We start from the raw sequence: 18,637 nt of genomic DNA on the forward strand, positions 1-18,637 counted from the left end.
TGTTAAAATTTTAACTACATCTCTACCTCGATATAATGTTGTCCTCAGGAGCCAAAAAATCTTACCGTGTTATAGGTGAAACCATGTTATATCAAACTTGCTTTGATCTACCGGACTGAGAAGCCCTGCTCCCCCAAAGTGCTGCTTTACCATGTTATCTCCGAATTTGTGTTATATTGGGTCGTGTTATATCAGGATAGAGGTGTATATAATAATTTTGCCTCAGATGATGAGCATTCACAGAAATAGGTTTTTGCCAAAATCAAAGATTATCACATCAGAAAAAGCCATTAGTAATAGCATGAGGAGAGGTTATTTTATTCAAAGGTGATCATATTACAGTAGTATGTTATTGCAATTGGTCTTTGAAATATCTCATTACGCTCCCATTGAAGTCACTGCCATTGACTCATGCATAACACTTATCAACATGTATTTCAATGGGACTACGCAGTAGGGTGATGAGCAGGATTTTCCCTTTAATTAGAGTTCAGTAACAGGATGATGTATGCTTTTACTTTTTATTTGTAGTGGAAACTGTCAAAACAGCTGTTCTTATATGTTATTCTCAGGTGTTTTCCAACCAAATCTAAATTTCATTTAAAGGGACACTGTGAAATTTGGCACAAAAAATGTGGGTTTTATAAAACTGCAACACATTTTCTCCCACAAAACATTACAACTCTGGTAAGATATGAAATTGGGTATCCCACTTCTCTATTTCAAGACTAAGTGAATTTTTACGTGGACGACCTGGTCCTTTTCCAGAATTTTCATCGTATAATAGAGTCTATTACTACATAAGCTCCCATCAATGATGTAAGTAGATTTTAACTCTTACTGGTATGGTACTGATCCCACTCCCCCTACAAAAAGTGTTCCGTGTCTAGAGTCCTGCGCAGATATATAGGAATGGCCATACTGGGTCAAACCAAAGCCTATCTGGCCCAGTATCCTGTCAACCAACAGTAGCCAATGCCAGGTGCCCCAGAGTGAATCAACAGAACAGGAAATCATCAAGTGTCAGAGAGGTAGCCATGTTAGTCTGGATCTGTAAAAGCAGCAAAGAGTCCTGTGGCACCTTATAGACTAACAGAGGTATTGGAGCATGAGCTTTCATGGGTGAATATCCATGCATGACATCCGACGAAGTGGGTATTCACCCACGAAAGCTCATGCGCCAATATGTCTGTTAGTCTATAAGGTGCCACAGGACTCTTTGCTGCTTTTAGGTAATCATCAAGTGATTGCTGTTGCCCATTCCCAGCTTCTGACAAACAGAGGCTAGGGACACCATCCCTGCCCATCCTGGCTAATAACCATTGATGGACCTATCCTCCATGAATTTATCTAGTTCTTTTTTGAATTTTACAAATGTATACCTGCGGATGTGGATATTCATGGATAGAAATTTGTATCCGCTGAACTGCAAGGATCTCCCAGGAACCACAGCGGTGAAAGGAGCAGAATGTGGGGCCACCGCTCTCAGGGTCAAGTGCCCTGCACCAGCAGCTCCTTCTACATGTCTGTACCGCCCCCAGCCCTGTCCTCCAGTGGGCTGTAGAGACCCCAGACAGGAGATGCAGCTGCGTAGAAGAGCAGGGGGTGGTACTGCCATGCCAGAGGAGTTGCTGGTGTGGGGTGCTGGCTTCTGGGAGCCGTGCCCCCACGTTCTTCTTCTTTCACCACTGCAGTTCCTGGGAGAGCCCCGCGGTTCAGCGGATACCGATTTCTATCCATGGATATCTGCATTCACAAGTATAAATTTGTATCCATGCAGGGCTCTACAATTCATTTTTGAAAAAAGTGTCTTTCCAGTACGGCGTACTGGCAATAAATGTCTTAATGGTATGGCATACCTGATGTACTGGCTTACTTGCACCATTGGCTCACAAACACCTGATCAAGATTATATTCGGTTTAGCAAATATCTATTTTGGTTGAATGGGTCCTATGACTGGAACTCATACGGAGTTGTATTTTGTGAGGGGCAAAGTGTCCTTCAGTTCCCATTGACTTCCTTGGGAACCAAGGCCTTAGCTAACCCTCAGCAGGATCCAGATATACACATTGACTGCTGGGCTCCCTTAGATTTGGCTGAGATGCTTGCTGGACTTTTTGACTCTACAAGCGAGAGAGGGAGGAGAGAAGAGAATGGTGCTACCCTCGCACCTGCTACCTACTGGCAGTACCAAAATGAGGGGCTGCCCTCCCTGACCTTTCTTACATCCTTTTGTTACCCCCAAAACAGAATTCAGATACCCCCTAGAATATCTCACCTATTGGCCCCTTCCAGGCTTACCAAGGCTTCCTTCAAAACAGCCCACCTGTCCACCAATCTGTTCTCCTAAGGTATGGATCTCCAGGGTGGTTAAGGAATATCTTGGGCTTGCCAGGGGTTCCCTGTTTCAGAAACTCCTCAGAACAGTTCAGACCTGTTATTCCCAGAGGACACATATACAGCCCTCCGATTAATGATTGACACAAGCAGTGTTCCAAAACAAGGCCCCCTTTATTGGTGCAAACACAAATCCTTAGCACAATAACAATCTAAAACACAAATCCCTTACAAGAGTTAAACAGCACCCGAAACCATATTGTCTTATAATTTGAAATGATGCTAAGTGGCTGCGCCCTACTTCGTACGGCCAGTTCTTCACAGGTCGCTGACAGCAGTTCTTAAATGTATAAATTCCTTTCACAACACAACATGCACATATATCTTTATTAACATACACACACACACACACACACGCACTAACACTATTCTGTATTATAGCTATAAACATAACTTTTTCTGACAGACTTACTTTGTTGACTATGCTACACTGACTGCGCTATCTCTCTCTCTTTCTGTCTTCTCCTCACACTCTCAGTCTTCTCTCTCTTCTCAGCTTCTCACATCCCTGTCTGTCTCTCTGGCCTCCTCTCATAAACGTCCCTTTCTCTCCACACTGTCTTTACCCTCTGTCAGAACTGTCTGTCTCTCAACTGCCAGCTGATTTTCATACCCTTGGGCAGAACTTTAGACACATGACATCATCCTACTTATTTACCTTCTCCTTCTAACAGTCCATTCTATTTTTGGACTTGTGATCATTATTTGACCTGCTGACTTGTTGTTTACCACCTTTTCCTCACCAATTTGGTTTTCATGTCAGTTCTATAGTTAGTGACCTGCAGCTTCCATGTAATGAATGACTCCTGCTGATTCAAAATGGAAGCCATGGGTACAAAATGGAATCTGGGGACTTTAAAATGGAGTTTCTCTGGTATCATTTTGATGTGAAATAGTTAACAATGTTGATATATAATCATCACAAGAATTGCCATTGATGATGTCATAAGGTACATCTGCTGCTGCATTTTTTGTTTGTTTATTTTTTCACTGTGAGCCTCACAGCCTGGCTCAGGATTGCAGAGCTTGTGCTATAGGGCTAACAGTGTAGATGCTTGGGCTTGGGTTGGAGCCTGGGTTCTGAGACATGGCGGACAGGTATCTCAGAGACCAGGCTCCAGCTGGAGCAGAAATGTCTACACTGCTGTTTTTAGCCCCATAGTGTTAGCTCCCAAAGCCTGAGTCAGTTAACCCAGGCTCTGGCATTTCCTGCCATGGTTTTGTTTTGTTTTTTGCAGTGTAGATGTGCCCACAGAGGCAGATCAGTGGGTGTGCAGTTCACAGCTCTCAAAGGTATTGTTTCAATTTCTCTGCAAATACCACTGCATTAATTACACTTGGTTGACAGTTTCAAGGTTTTCTTCACAACCAGAAGGGTTAGACATGTTTTTTTAATCAAAAGCTGAGAGTCTGGCACACAAGCTAGCAGTAGTTCACATAATTAAAGCCCTCTTCATCATACGAATGATGAAAATATTAAATTAATCTAGATAAATCTGATATGATGCAAAATGAAAAAAATCATGTTTCATACAACAGAAAGGGAGTCATTTATCTGATATTAAAATAGTGATTAAACGTGTATCTTTACCCTGGGTCTATTCTTGCCTGGATATGCATATCCAACTCACAGTGGAATTAATGAGACAACTGTCTATGTCAAAGGCAGTATAGTCCACTTAGTATTTAAATAAAATCAAACTAAACTCAGGAATGTTGGAATCAAAATGGCCACTGTAATGGAAAGTTTGGAGTAGAGCTGGGTGGGGTTTTTTTTGCAATGTTTACTCACTGAAAAATGCAATTTCAGTCAACCCAAAACTATTCACAAGTTCATGCTAAGTTTGCCAAATAGTTTTTGTTGAACTGAAATATTTCAGTAATGTCAAAACAGTCCATTTTGGCATTGCTGAAACATTTTGATTTTTTGGGATGGGGTCACAAAATGGCTGGAAGAGGAGCCCTTCTTATACTTTTTAGTGCCCAATGGTTAGAGTACTCAGCTGTGATGTAAGAAACAGAGGTTCAGTCTCCCCCTTTATCTTCTGTGGAGAAAGGATTTGAACTTTTGTCTCCCACATTACAGAAAAGTCACTGGGCTTTTGGATATTCTGGTGTGGGGCTGTTTCATTCTTTCCTGTGGAAGGTGTTCCAACACCATGTATAAATAATTAAATAGTCATTGCAGCAGGGACTTGGACAGGAGGTCAAACGATGTGATATGATGATCCCTTCTGGTCTTAAACTCTATGACATCCTGGATACATCCCCTAGCTTCCAGGCTATAGAATCAGTCTCACTTTTTTTTCTGGTCCAATGGCTATTCAGTTATTTACCCAACTCTTGTTTGGAGGTCATCTTGTGTCTTTCTTGCTACCTTCCAGCTGCATCCAATCCAGCTCTTTTCCACCTTCCTGTAAGATTTTGGTGCCTAGTTATCCCTATTTCTCTAATTCTTCTGTGTGATTTCAACCTTTAGATGAAGGAATCACAGTCAGCTGCCTCCCAGTTCCTATTCCTCACTTCCTTCTTTGGTCTCCAGCTCTGGACCTCTTTGGACCATCAGAGAGAAAAATATTATTTGCAGTGATTTCCATGATACATCATTCTCTCTAACTATCTCCTCCATCATTGCCTATGCGCCTTCCATGATTTCCATCTATCAGTCTGATGCTATCAACCCCTTTGTTCCTTCCCTGGTTCCCCTGCACTCTTTTGACTCTATGGTTACCACCATCAGCCCGACCCTTTCCACACTTTGCCATTTTGTTCCTTTCATCTATTGCTCTGTTAGTCTATTGTTGCTCTTCTGTGCTCCAAATTTTAGAGATGGCATTTTCCTCACCTTTGTTGTCTCCACTCCTGCTCTCCTCCCTCACCCTTTCCTGAGCTCCTCTGGAAGAAGTCTGGTGACATTGCTACCTTCCTCCAATTTAAGTTTGTTCTCTTCCTTCAGCTGTGTTGTGGTCATGGTTGAGCAATCTTATTTCCCTTCTCTTGTGTCTCTACCCTTAACAAGTCTTCTCTACCACTGTCTCTCTGCTTAAATACTCATTCTCCTTTCTGTATCCAGGATCTGACCAATTTATTTAAATACAAAACTGATGAGATGCAGAGGAGCTCGCATTCTCTTCTGATTTTGTTCCTTTTTAACCTGATGTCCTACTCTGAGGACACTAAATGCCTACATTATGGGATTATAACCTATTTTTGTTAGTTTTTATGAGTATTTAGCAGCAAACATAATTTTTTATCAACCATTTAATTTGCATTGTTAGAAATTTTTGTCATCCATCAGTTTTTGATTCTATGTATATTTTACAGAAAATTAGACACCTTATATGTAATAGAATAATAAATTATAAGCAGTTCCATAAACATTTTGGATAAGAGCTAAATAAACATACGAAAACCATATTAACATTGCCAGTAGGTCACTGAGTGACCCCTTAGTCTGATGTTTAGATAATCAGTTCATTTTGATTACAAACTTTGGTCACTCCGCACCATTAATGAGTTTGACTGCATTTTGTGTAATGTGTAACAAACAGGCAGTAATATGGAAGTATTCCCAATTCAGTGCAGCGAAACACAGTTTTCAGAAGTAAAACCACTTTGGCTAGGCTAGTGGTCATTTGTGAGTACTTTGACCATCGAGATTACTAATTAATGCATACATAACTTTCTTTACTGTTACCCACCCCACTCCCATTTGCCTGTTTACAGGCCATCTCAGCGGTCCAGAGAGGCCCAGGCCACTTCCAACTTTTGCGGCCCCTAGCCATAATAAAAATTTAAAATGACGACACATGAAAACAAAATAAGTAACCAAAAAAGAGTGAGACATAATTTGAATATTTTTTTGTTTAACAAATGCTTTTCTAGCCTTTTTCTGTGCAAATGCACTAATTACACTGCTCTACAGCCAAAATGCTTCTGAAATAAATGTAGTCAAACTTTACTAATTCTGGGTCACTGAGAACGAAAATGATGCTTAAAATTGTTGATTGGCTCTAGTTTTCAAGTTATGCTATTGGGTCAGTATATACGACCCTTGACTTGGGAATAGCGGAAGATAAGTGAGTTATAAAGGGAAGGGATCTCAATTTAAACCAGAAATGACTAAAATACATCTTTGACTGGATCTATGAATAAATCTATGACTGGGTTTGGACAGTACTTGCTTTTTAGGCAAAACAATGAATGATGATGAAGCTGGTATTGCGTCATACATGATATGAATTGCATCATGTTATTCCTAGAAGTCATGGATGATGCAATCATAACGAAGCTTACATCACTCTGCTGAACAAATTGCCCTATATCAGCTCTAGAAATCATACAGTGTCGTGCTCTCTTATTTGTCAGTGTTTGATTTTGCAAAGGGACACATTTCTGTTTAGCCAAAGTGAGCAGAGATGCCTCGTACTTGTGTGAACAGTGCAGATAACTTCTGCTATGTTTGTGGTGAAGTGACTTTTGCATCACAAAAGCGCAGTATAACCACTATGGTTAAGAAAGCCTATCACCTTTATTTTGGCTGCAAAATTGGAGATCAGGACAAGAGGTGGGCCCCACACATATGCTGCGACACTTGTGCAACAAATCTTCGCCAGTGGTTGAACAGGAAAAGGAAATCTATGCCTTTTGCAGTGCCAATGATTTGGAGAGAGCCAACAGATCATACCAGCAATTGTTACTTCTGCATGGTGCCTCCAGTTGGGAAAGGTGTGACAAAGAAGAAAAAGTGGACTGTGCATTATCCAAACATTCCATCAGCTATACACCCAGTACCCCACGGAGAAGGACTGCCGGTTCCTGATGCACCAGAATCATTCTCACTTGAGTCAGACGAGGAAGAGGAAGAGGATGAAACTTCTGGTCCTGAACCATCAATGTCACAGGACCCACATTTTCTCCCATCTTCCTCCTCTGAACCACACCTCATAACACAAGGTGAACTGAATGACCTTGTCAGGGATTTGGAACTACCCAAGAGTAAGGCAGAGCTGTTGGGCTCCAGACTACAGCCATGGAATCTCCTGGCAGGTGATGTTAGGGTTTCCATGTTCCGTGACCGTCAAAAGGATCTTGTCCCATTCTTCTTCATGGAAGGTGATCTTGTAGCCTGCAACAACATTGATGGTGTGATGGCAGCCCTCAACATCGTTCACGATCCAGATGAGTGGAGACTGTTCATTGATTCATCGAAGACGAGTCTTAAAGCTGTTTTACTGCATAATGGCAATGTTTTGCCATCAATTCCAGTTGGTCATGCAGTCCATATGAAGGAAACCTATGACAACATGAAACAACTTTTGAGGTGCATAAACTATGACCAACATCAGTGGCAGCTTTGTGGCGATTTGAAGGTTGTTGCTCTCTTGCTTGGTCTGCAGACTGGATACACAAAGTACTGCTGTTTTCTCTGCGAATGGGATAGTCGTGCAAGAGATTCCCACTACATCAAGAAAGATTGGCAGCTCTGACAGTCATTGGAGCCTGGGAGGAAAAGTGTTCAGCATCCACCACTTGTTGAATCAAGGAAGATTTTGTTACCACCCTTACACATCAAGCTGGGTCTGATGAAGAACTTTGTCAAGGCCATTGACAAAACACAAGCGGCTTTCAAGTACCTCTGTGGAAAATTTCCAAGGTTAAGTGAAGCTAAGATAAAGGAAGGTGTCTTTGTTGGTCCTCAGATTCGTGAACTTCTTCGAGATGATGCATTTGACCATGCACTACGTGGCAAGGAAAAGACGGCATGGAAAGCCTTCCAGTTAATGGCAATAATTTTTCTCGGAAACAACAAGGCAGACAACTACAGGTTGTTGGTGGAAAACCTCCTCAAAGCATACAAAAGCCTTGGTTGCAACATGTCACTAAAGATACATTTTTTGCACTCTCATCTAGATTTTTTTCCACCGAACTGCGGAGCAGTGAGCGACGAGCACGGCGAGCGATTTCACCAGGACATTACAACAATGGAGAAACGCTATCAGGGCAAATGGAGCCCATCAATGCTTGCAGACTATTGCTGGACAGTGACAAGAGATGCTCCATTTAATGAATACAAGAGACAAGCCAAGAAGCGCCGAGTAGGCACTGAATAGGACTAAACTATGTACATAATAGTTTTTTGCCTTTTGTTTCATAATAAATTTTATTTATATAACCCTTTTGCTGATTTTTAAAGTGTTACATAAACAGGACAGGTGAAATATTATCATGTAAAGCAACCATAAACACATGAAAAGACCTAGGTTTACAATTTATGATTAAAACTCTACTATCTACACAATATACATAGACATAAAATGTAAAAACTTAAATATCTTAGAAACAGTAGCCAATCAGTTGTTTTAATTGTCATATTTGAATTCAGCACATCAAAATACATAATAAATAGCACATTTTATCTCTGAAGCAGACGACTTCTCAAAAATTGTAGACCAGTGTTATTGAGGAAAAATCTAGCTTTCGTGCAATGTCACAGTTGATATTTATCAGAGGGGTAGCCGTGTTAGTCTGGTTCTGTAGAAGCAGCAAAGAATCCTGTGGCACCTTATAGACTAACAGATGTTTTGCAGCATGAGCTTTCGTGGGTGAATACCCACTTCTTCGGATGCAAGCAGTGGAAATTTCCAGGGGCAGGTATATATATATAAGCAAGCAAGAAGCAGGCTAGAGATAACGAGGTTAGATCAATCAGGGAGGATGGGGCCCTGTTCCAGCAGCTGAGGTGTGAAAACCAAGGGAGGAGAAACTGGTTCTGTAATTGGCAAGCCATTCACAGTCTTTGTTTAGTCCTAAACTGATGGTGTTAAATTTGCAAATGAATTGGAGCTCAGCAGTTTCTCTCTGGAGTCTGGTCCTAAAGTTTTTTTGCTGGAGGATGGCCACCTTAAAATCTGCTATTGTGTGGCCAGGGAGGTTGAAGTGTTCTCCTACAGGTTTTTGTATATTGCCATTCCTAATGTCTGATTTGTGTCCATTTATCCTTTTCCTTAGAGACTGTCCAGTTTGGCCGGTGTACATAGCAGAGGGGCATTGCTGGCATATGATGGCATATATTACATTGGTGGACGTGCAGGTGAATGAACCGGTGATGGTGTGGCTGATCTGGTTAGGTCCTGTGATGGTGTTGCTGGTGTAGATATGTGGGCAGAGTTGGCATCGAGGTTTGTTGCATGGGTTGGTTCCTGAGCTAGAGTTACTATGGTGCGGTGTGCAGTTGCTGGTGAGAATATGCTTCAGGTTGGCAGGTTGTCTGTGGGCGAGGACTGGCCTGCCACCCAAGGCCTGTGAAAGTGTGGGATCATTGTCCAGGATGGGTTGTAGATCCCTGATGATGCGGTGGAGGGGTTTGAGCTGGGGACTGTATGTGATGGCCAGTGGAGTCCTGTTGGTTTCTTTCTTGGGCTTGTCTTGCAGTAGGAGGCTTCTGGGTACACATCTGGCTCTGTTGATCTGTTTCCTTATTTCCTCATGTGGGTACTGTAGTCTTGAGAATGCTTGGTGGAGATTTTCTAAGTGTTGGTCTCTGTCTGCGGGGTTAGAGCAGATACAGTTGATATTAAGTATGGCGAGCAAAGATGCATTCACCTGAAGCCACTGATGCAGGCAAACTGACAAAAATATGCAATGCAATTGTGATATTAGCAAACACCCCAGAGAGTCCAAGTTTGAGTATTTCTTGAAGCAATTCCGTTGACTTACAATCCAATTTAAAGTTTGTGAAATATATTCATTTGAGGAAGATGACCTCATCACTGAGATCTTTTGAGATTTCTTTGTTGTACTTTGCTGAAATTGTTCAGCTGCAGAAAGTAGATCTTCATTGCTCAGTCTGTTGAAGTGCCAAAGAAACCCCAAAAGGGTACTAATTAGTTGCAGTGTCTCAAATTGACCTTTAAGACCTGATTGAATAGAGTCAATGATGACAAGGAAGACATTGACCCTACAAGGCTGCTCAGCATCGGATTCAGTAGATAAGTTGCGATGATTGGAGAATTCAGATGAAATGCCAATATTCTGTGCTAGTAATTTGGACTCAGTCAGGATCATGAATCTCTTGAATATCATTGATAAGACTTTCAGTGTTATCCCTCTCAACATCACGTGTAGCATTGCGTGCTTCAGTTACCAGATTAGTTTGGTGGATCATTGTAAGTAGCTTCATCCACAAAGATGACATCAGAATGCATTCAAATTTGGACATGTGCTTCTGAATAGACTGAAGTTCAGTTCAAGCCTGTGCGGTGAGATTGGGAGATTCAAGCTCATTTAAAGCCTTTGTCACTGAATTCAAATGCTATGCAACTGGTTGAACACCATCATTCCACGCAGGCCATCTAGTTTTGGACATCCCATGCAGTGAAACAGGAAGATATTGCTTCAGAATTCCCCACCTTTGTGGACTGCTTCTGAAGAGATTGCACATTTGCTGAACAGTTCCAAAGTAAGTAATTTCTCCTTGCATGATTCAGCACAGTCAACACCTACAAGGTTTAGTGTGTGGTTTCCACAGCTGGAGAAAATAAAGTTTGAATTATGCTCAAGCAGAACTGTTTGTACACCTTTGTACTTCCCAGCCATATTAGACAAATTGTCATAGGCTTGACCAATGCAGACTTTAAAATCTAACTTAAAACCTTCTAGATTTGCTAGTACTCACGCAGCAATTTCTTTTCCAGTTTTTCTCATAAAATTATCAAACAAAATAAACCTTTCTTCAGTTGAAAATTTTGAGCTGTCTACAATCTTAGCATATCGAATAACCATAGTAGTCTGTTCCTTGTGAGAACAATCTGTAGTGGCATCAAGAATGATTGAAAAATACTTGGCATTTTGAATGTCATCAAGAATTGTTGTTTATACGAATGACCCACCTAGGTCAATATACGTTGTGTATGCATATGGATAGATAATGGACTTGCATGCACTTTTGACTCTGTTGTGATTCTGGAACACGTTTAATATGGGCTGATAAAAGTGGGTCATATTTGCTGAGGAACTTAACTATGCCTAGAAAGTTTCTATTTGCATGATCAACAATATGTTGACTGGACCCAAAGAAAGCCAATCCCCATTCAGAAAGAAAAGGGATGACATTCGGGATGCGCTCAAGAACTTTTTTCCAGTTATTAGTTTCTGTAGAGAGTTCAGTCAAGAGTAAATTCTCAATTGAAATTTCAGCTGATGCTGCCCTACTGGCTGATTTCCAAGCAACATAGTTTTCTTTGTGTGACGTTGAACTCTCATGTGATGGTATTCGGTCTTTCAACTTCCTCCAACTTCTGTTGATGCTCCATCCTGATTGATCAGAGAGAATTGATGCATTTGCAGCACTTTTCTTCAAAATGAAGCAGGATGCACAGTGCAGGGATTGTTTTTCTGTACTCCAGCATAACCAGTCTCTTGTGCAGGTCTGACCATGGGAAGAGTTTTTGTCAGCAGACGAATAGGGAAAAGCATGATTATTAGCATCTTGTGGAATATTACTTGGAGTTTCAAAACAACTAAATTGAAGAAAAGATTGCATTTGGGCAGCATTGCTCTTGTCAGTAATTCCAATGTCAGTCACAGTTAAACCTGTAGTACTCATGAATTGCTCTTGCTGTGTAAAATCTATATCTTCCTGTTGCTGTTGAGTTTCTTGATTGTACAAAGGATCTTCTGCTGCATCTGTTACTATTGGCACATCTCCTTCTTGATTACTGTCCTCACGGTCAGGTATTGGCATTGAAATATCACCTGTTGCAGTTGTGGAGTTTTCACTTTCTGTAGCATTGTTTGTTGGGTAAGGGGCATTTTCCAGTGGTTTGAGAAATGAAGTTATTCGCTTTGAGCTCGTAGCTGCTGCTTCACTCAGTTGTTTTCGCCGTCTCTTGCTTACACCACTTTCAAATCTCCTCTTCAGAGTGATCTATCTGTTCAGTATGTAGCCTATCCACACTTGAAATATTCTGCTGTAAATAAGTAGCTTATCTACACTTGAAATCTTCTATTATAAATGTACACAAATGCATAATGGTACACAAATGCTGAAAAGACTTAAAATGAAGGAATCCTAATTAAGAATACAAAATGGAAACAGTCAGACAGGTTATTATCCTTATCACTGAATCAAAACTCAAGCACACAAGGTATAATACAAGAGGCTGAAGACAAAGGGATGACATATATATATATAGTAAACACAGACCCGGATACAGACAGAGGGATAAAGTCCAAAAATTTCAAATGTGTGTCCTCAGGAAACTCACTGTACATGATTGTCCTCACAAATTTTCACCTTGAATCTCGGCCTATAGACTACAAAAGCCTCTGATGATGGCCAAGCTACCAGCCAAGGGCTCAACCAACCAGTCACCTCTTTTAGCTACCATATGAAGATAATAATGAGGAATTCTCACACATAAATAATTCCTTAGTCAACTAGACGTAAAACTATAAAGACACTAAAATGTAACAATTCTCTGTCTTTCAACATGCACTTGATCCAGCACCAGCTACTAGTAGTGGTTTATTTATATAATCAGCTGATCTGAGAGGACACATTCATCACGGTCTAATCTTGTGCCATCAGAACCGATATATTTTTATTAATATTTATGAACATTTAACTCTTTAATATGATAAAATTTATATCAGTTAACCAAAATAAGTATATCTTTTACCAAATCACATCTCTTATTTGCTTAAATTTGCACCTCTAAGCTGAGACAGTATGTCACTTTTTGGTCCAATAGAGATGCACATAAAAACAAGTTGTGAAACTTATCAAATGCCAAAAAATTAATGTGTCTAAATCTGGGGCTCCTTTTGAGCTTGAGACCCAGGCTAAATGGCCTCCTGACCCACCCACCCCGATTGGCCCTGCCTGTTTATATACCTGCTTCATCTTGTCATAATCCTATATCGTGAGCTCTCTAGAGAGAGGGTGTTTTTGTTCTACCTAATACAGTGGGAGCTGATCCCTGATTGGGGTCTCTGTGTACTATTGTAATATGAATACTAAACAAGAAGAAGAAGAAACAGAAAAAGCTCCTCAATACATAGATCTGAGACTGAGGCACTTCTATTACAAGATAGCTCTCCTCTGAGAGAGGCTTAAATCATTCTGTGCAAAGTATTTCCTCTGATCAGTGTAGAAGAACAGCTTCTAAACTAACTAACTAAAAAGGTTAGTTTCCTTTTGCTATCAGTGTTGAAGACTGTTCAGTTATGACAGATATTTCCCCTTTTTTAATTTAACAAATATCTGAAACTCCTGATGATGAAACAAATTGTTTATTATTGTGTATTTTATAGAACAATTTACCATCTGTATCCCTAACATCTGTATGGTGTTTACAAAATGAAATTTGAGTTGATTTGTTTTAGGTTGAATGATGGCTGATTTATCTTCCTGTTTTTAGACATCTTCCAGTGGAAGTCCTGTTGTTCCTAAAACTAAATTTGGCAAAAACTTGACTGCTTATCTTTTCTTTTAAACCCTTCCCCATTCCCTCTCATTATCTTATTCATTTATTTTATAGATAGTGTAGCAGGGTGGTCACCCACTGCAGCCCTGAAGGGGTTAAAACAGCCCTGGGAAAGGGCTGCCCCAGGGAGCCAGAAGACGAGGCTGAGTGGGTAAGCAGTCACAGCTGGGGCCACACCCCAATCAGGCCACAGCTGGCCCTATAAAAGCCTGTGGGTCAGGCACTCAGGCAGTTACTCTCTAGTTGTGAAGAGAGATGGGCCTGGCTGCTTGGGAGCTCAGCAGGGTACCTAGAGTGGAGCAGGGCTGGGGAAGGGCCAGGGGAGCTGGGGAGCTTAAGGCTGGAAAGCCCCCAGCCTGCAGGGGTTGCAGAGGAGCAGCCCAGGGGTAGGCAAAGGCAGCAGGTCCAACCCCCCCTTGCCGATGATGAGTGGTATAGACTGCAGTCTGCCCCAGTGAGCAGGGGCTAGATGGTGACTGGCAGTAGCCACTGAGGTGAGGTGGGGGTAGAGGGTTGGGTGTTCCCTGGGGAGGGGAGACCCAGAGACTGTGGGGGTACTACAGTGGGCAGAACCCTGATGAAAGGGGTACCAGGGTCCGGGAGGGACACAGGGGCCAGCAGCAAGTGGGACTTTGGCCAGCAGAGGGCATTCTGGAGCTGGAGAGCTAATTCCCAGGATGACCAGCAGGAGGTGCTGTACCAGTGAGTCACCACATTGCTACAGATGTTGTGTTTGGAATGTTACCAAAAAAATAAGCAGACATCCTGCCCCGCCCTCACCACTAGAGGAAATGGGAGTTTTGCCATTTACTTCAGTGGAGCCAGGATTTCACCCATGGTCTCTGTCTAGAACAGCTAATATAAGTAGCATGCTTTATACAGCAGCATGTGATTTTTAGGTCTAAAGACAGGGAGAGTAAGAGTAGGAAAAATATATGAATTTTTATTTGACTCTTTTGTGTTTATGCACACTAGCAAAGAGTAGAAGAGTGCAACCCAGCTAGAAGGATGCAAACATCCAAAAGTAGGGTGTGGAACCTGATGGGTCCCCTGCCCTTGCGGTGCCACCTGGAACTGGGGTACCACTGAGCCTGCCTGACCCACCAGCTTGGGCTCCCTTTCACACTGTGGTGCTGCGTTAAGATGCCAAGCTCTCAAGCTTGCTCTTTCACCAGCATACACACAGACAGAGACACACCCAGCTGCAGCTTCATACACAGATGCTGAGATCAGCTCTGCATGGGAAGGCTCAGCTAAGGCACCTCCCAGTTACTAAGGCACACACCCCTCTCTGATGAGTGAACCCAAAATTATGCTGTCCTGTGGTGTACATGGAACTGTAGAGTGTAAGCTCATAAAATTTGTTCCATCCCTCAATGTAGAGAGAGAGAGATACATAACTTTCTTCCCCAAGTTAGGATTTCCACACACACTGGTTTAGACAAAACAAGATTGTTAACTACAAAAGATAGATTTTAAGGGATTATAAGTGATAGCAAACAGATCAAAGCAGATTACCTAACAAATAAAGAAACCCGCAAACTGAGCTTAACACACTAGATAGGTAGAATATAAATTAGTAAATTCCCACCTGAGTGATAAACAGGCTGGCAGATTCTTAAGGCACAAGCTACCTTGGCTTTCCCAGGTTTTTCATACATAGGCTAAAATCCCTCTAGCCTGGGACCATCACTTCCCACAGTTCATTCCTTGCCCTTCAGGTGTTTCCAGGTGTGGTGTTGTAGGGAAAGTGAGGTCTCATCATGATGTCATTGTCCCCTTTTTATATCTTCTTCCCACTTGCTGGAAAGCTTTTATTTTTAACTGGGTCAAACAGTTCCCATTGTGCAGTGCTATCTCTGAGAGGTTTCTATTGTACACAGTTCCTGGAGTAATCCTTGTGCATTTCCTCAATAAGCCATTAACATTGTTTGGCCTTTTTACTGTTGTACCTGAAAGGCTGTTTGTGGGTGTTTTCAACCTCACAACATGTTTCAGTAACATATACGTAGCCAAATTTCATGACGTTGCATACGACAATAGCACATACAATCCAACCAGATATTAATGTTTAGTAGATCAAGACTTTTAGAATGATACCTCACAAGGTACCACCAATCATACTTTGTACAAAACACATCCTAATTACATGACAGTGGTGAATATTGGGGTGCCAGGGTGTCATAGCATTTACTAGGCATTCTTAATAATTCTTCTGATGCTATACAGAAAGCTTTTGTTAAAACAAGCAGTCTTATATGTTCCAATCAGAGCAAGAGGGAGCTTAAAACATAAAAGACTTAAATTTTTAGGCCATGTCTACACTATCACTTACGTCAGCAAACTTTATGTCACTCAGGGGTGTGAAAAAATACACCCCTGAGTGACAAGTTTTGCTAGCATAAATGGTAGTGTGCACAGGGTTATGTCAGTGGGAATGCTTCTCCTGCTGACATAACTACCACTGCTCATTGGGGCATTTAATTATGTTGATTTAAGGTCTCTAGTGTAGACATGGCCCTAGTAGACTCAGTGGCTGATGGATGCAGGTCAAAGAGATGTCTGCTGTCAAGGTTTGTCCCAATACCTGCACTATATTGGATACTGGTGGGTGTTAAATCAGCTTTAACTTATTAGGGAAACCCTCAGAGTAGACTTGGTCCATATGGTCCACTGTGGACTATTTTATGGATCTAAAGGGGAAGCTGAGAAGAAAATATTTGTCACCTCTCAGGTTCAGAGTTTACAGAATTTACGTTTAGCTGTTAGCTAGATGCTTTAAATTTGAGTACAGAACAGAAGCAGAGCTCAGTGAGGTGAGAGTTTGTAGATTATCTGATTTATCTGGAATCATGGGGGAAGAATAGTGCTCTACAGAGAGCCTTATGGAGATCTAGGGAATAGATATTTTTATATGCTGAGCTCAATACCTTTACCACTGTGGATATGGGCTACAGCTATCCTATTTCACCAAGAGACCAATCAGCTAACCCAACCCAAGAATTGGGATTCTGCTTGCTGGAAGGAAACCTGTTCTGCTAGCTGGAAGGAAGCATTTTTTTGCTGACAAGACTGAAGTGTTTGGAAGAGAAAGAAGTGATGCTCCAGTTCTTTTCAAAGTCTGAAGAAATGTAGGTGGCACACTCTACATTTTAAGGCCAACCTCTAGAGACTGAGAAATAATCTCTGAAAGTTAAAGGGATAGAATGTGTGTGCTAAATTACAGAAGTATAAATGTTACATTGAAATGTTACATTGAAACATATGTAACAGCAGCGATGTGGTAGAGATCTACATAAGAAGCTATTTAATAGCTTTTGTTTAAAGTTATTCAAAAGTATTTAAAGTTTAAATAAAGTTTACAATTTTTATTTTTTGTATTAAATGTTTGTAAACTAAGCAATTATGTGATCTCTCTTTGAAGCCATTACTAATACCTGCATTTAGAGTTTTGAATACAATAGCCTGGGGTGGAACTCTGTGTAATGCTTTCTGAAAAAACAGAATTATTGGCCTGTGCTAGCTAAGTTCAGGTTCAGGAAAGGAATGTGTGATATTGGTTGTACATAACTTACCCTCATCACCCTGTTACCGGAAGGACACCTAAATAAACATGAAGTGCTGCTGCTACTGCTACTCTACTACTAATCAAAGGGATTGATCTTGCACATGTCAGTAACTTTATTATATATCAGTAACTTTATTCATCTGAGGGACTCCAATAGGACCATTCATTTCAATAAGTGTTGACAAGATCAAGGCCTTTATGAAGGCAAGAAATGACAAGATATCTGCTGGATATGATTTGCGAAGGTATATATGGAATGATGCATGGCTTTGGTTCCCTTCCGCATTCCACACTGCATGCAAAGTTGTGTATGGAATGAGGCAAAGCCTGAAGGAGCTCTTGCTCATTCCATCTATCCACTGTGTGCATTCAGTGCTCAGAATTGTGCACTTCAAGAGGGAGGTTTCCACAGCAATGGAGTATTGTTGTGGAATCTTTAACAAATGTTTTCTCTCAACTGTTTATCAAACATAATAATTAACAAAAAATCTAACACTTCAGAGCTTTAATGGACTGTATACAAATAATTTCCCCCTTGATCACTTTTATCTTCTTTGGTATTTGGGATGTCATAATGCATAGATTTCCCTAATGTGAATTTCTATTGTTTTGAAAAAATAATAAAAAACCTTCCTTTCAAGTCTTCTGTATTCATCATAAAGAATAAAGGGTCACAAATCTGCTTTATTTTCTTATATTTGCATGTTCCCTTTAACAATGCATTTAATGATCTTTAATAAAGAAGACTTAGTTTGATTCAGGTTCTTATACCTTACAGAAGGCTCCATGATTACTTGAATTTTTAAGGTTAAAAGAAGTCTTTCATACCTTTATTAATTATAGAGATGGCAAAAAATGCACAAAATATTTTTCCTACTTTGCTGGTCGCCTTTAACTAAAATAAAATGTAACCCTAGCCTCTCCCCTACTTGAAACTTTGCCCACGGGTTTATTGGCATTTAATAATTTCCTGTCCCCCACCCCCAGTGTGCTTATACAAGCCAAATGACTTAATAACAAGTGAGTCTTTGAGACACACAGTATCCATTGCTGTACAGTAACTCCTCACTTAATACTGTAGTTATGTTCCTGAAAAATGTGACTTTAAGCAAAACAATGTTAAGTGAATCCAATTTCCCCATAAGAATTAATGTAAATGGGGGGGTTAGGTTCCAGAGGAAA

Source organism: Mauremys reevesii, linkage group 5, assembly GCF_016161935.1.
Source record: "Mauremys reevesii isolate NIE-2019 linkage group 5, ASM1616193v1, whole genome shotgun sequence".
Taxonomy (NCBI): domain Eukaryota; kingdom Metazoa; phylum Chordata; order Testudines; family Geoemydidae; genus Mauremys; species Mauremys reevesii.